Genomic DNA, 2,290 nt, shown 5'->3' on the forward strand with positions numbered 1-2,290 from the left:
TGCGGCCATTCCTCTAACTTTCTCTTTGTTGAACACCACCTCTCCTCCTCTAAACCTCACCTTCTCTTCTTAACTGAGGCTCAGCTGTCTGAGGCAACTGACAGCAAACCCTTTTCTGTATCCTACTTTCTGTATACTCATTTCAAAGCCAAAGTGGCTGTTGTGTATATGTATGCAACGACCTGTCTTGCGCTCGTGTTCCCGAACTTGATTCTTCTGAATTCTCTATTCTCTGGCTTCAGCTCTCCTGTCATTCTCTGACTAAATATATCTGCACTGTTTACTTATCCCCTAATTCTACTGACTGTCAAAAATTCTTCAACTATCTTCTATGATGGAACACATTCTATCCACTTCTCCTTTCTCTGATATCTCCATTCTAGGAGATTTCAATGTTCATCACCACCTTTGGCTTTCCTCTCCTTTCACTGATCCACCTGATGAATAAGCCTACATCTTTTCTATCCTTAATGACGTAGAGCAGCTTGTACAGCACTCTACCCATATCCCTGACTGCCTTGGAGAGAGCTCCAACATACTTGACCTCTTCCTTACAACTAATTCTTCTGCTTACACTGTTAATCATTTTTCTCTGTTGTGCTTCGCCGATCATAACCTTATTACCTTAACTTGTCCTATCACTCCGGTATGGCCTGTGGACCCTCCAAAGAAATGTCGTCTGTGGCACTTTGGAGCTGCGGATTGGAAGGCCCTCAGGCAGTACTTATTTGATTTTCCCTGGAATGATTATTGCTTCCATGGCCGGGAGCCATCTGAATGTGCCTTGTGCATTACGGAGGTTATTCTCTTCGGCATGGAAGCATACATTCCTTTCCCATATCCTTTGACTAATGCAAGAAAGCCTTGGTTTAATCACATTTGTTCTAAGGCTGTCCGCAACAAGGAGAAGCCTATAAAAGGAGCCAACCCACCCCTGAATCACACGTTTTTTATGTTTCAGCTCTGAATTGTGCCAAGTCGTTTCTGTGCTCTGCTAAATTAATTTCATCCATACTAAATGCTCTCAACACTTCAGCTCGAATTCTTCCTGCTCCCTCTGGCACCTTGCCACAAACCTTTCCAACAACTTTACCTTATCATCCTTCCCTCCTCTTTTCTACTCTGATGGCTCTGTAGCTATTTCTTATACTGAAAAAAACAGATCTCTTCACCCAGACTTTCCCCTCCAATTCCATCTTAGACGATTCCGGTGTTGTTCCTCCATCACTTCCCCCCTCTGACTTCCTCATGGCTGACATTAAAATTTCTTCAGCTGATGTATTTTCTGCCATCACTGGCCTTAGTACTAACAAGGTATATGGGCCAGATGAAGTCCCTCCTGTTGTCCTCAAGAACTGTGCTTCTGTGCTTACATCCTGCCTAGGTAAACTCTTTTGCCTTTGTCTTTCAACTTGTACCTTTCCTACTTGCTGAAAGTTTGCTCTCATTCAGCCTGTCCCAAAGTAGGGTGACCATTCCCAACCCTCTAACTATCGTCCAATTGCTTTAACATCCTGTGTCTCAAAAGTTTTTGAGTCTATTCTTAACCAAAAACTATATATATATAAAGCATCTTTCCTATTACAACCTTCTTTCTGATTGTCAGTATGGGTTCCGTCAGGGTCACTCCACTGGCGATCTTCTCACCTACCTTTCAGACTCCTGGTCATCCTCCTTTCGGGACTTCGGCCAAAGCTTTGCCATTGCACTCAACATCTCAAAGGCTTTCGATTGAGTCTGGCATAAATCTTTAATATCCAAACTGCCTCTTACTGTTTCTGTCCTTCTATCTGTGCCTTCATCTATAGCTTCCTTTCTGGTCATTCTATAGCTGCTGTTGTAGACGGCCATCATTCTTCTCATAGGTCTGTCAACAGTGGTGTTCCTCAGGGCTCTGTTTTTCACCAACTCTCTTCCTTTTATTCATCAATGATTTTCTAAGCTGTACATCTAACCCTGTCTCGTACGCTGATGATTCCACCCTTCACCTTTCCATTCAGTTTCTGCACCGTCCATCTCAGTAGTTACTTCAACAAACAAGGGATGAGGCTATGGCACACCTAATGTCTGACTGGGGTAAAAATAACCATATTATTTTTAATGCATCAAAGACACAGTTTTTACACCTATCAACCCGTCAGTATCTTCCACAGGAGTACCCACTAATGTTTAATAGTATCCAGCTCAATCCTGCATCATCCTTGAACATGCTTGGGGTTTCATTCACTTGGGACTTATCATGGAAAGATCATATTGCATCTCTTGTAAAATTTGCTTCCAAGAGATTAGG

This window comes from Coenobita brevimanus, chromosome 60 (assembly GCF_032717465.1).
Source record: "Coenobita brevimanus isolate Jiangsu-jjx chromosome 60, ASM3271746v2, whole genome shotgun sequence".
Lineage (NCBI taxonomy): Eukaryota > Metazoa > Arthropoda > Malacostraca > Decapoda > Coenobitidae > Coenobita > Coenobita brevimanus.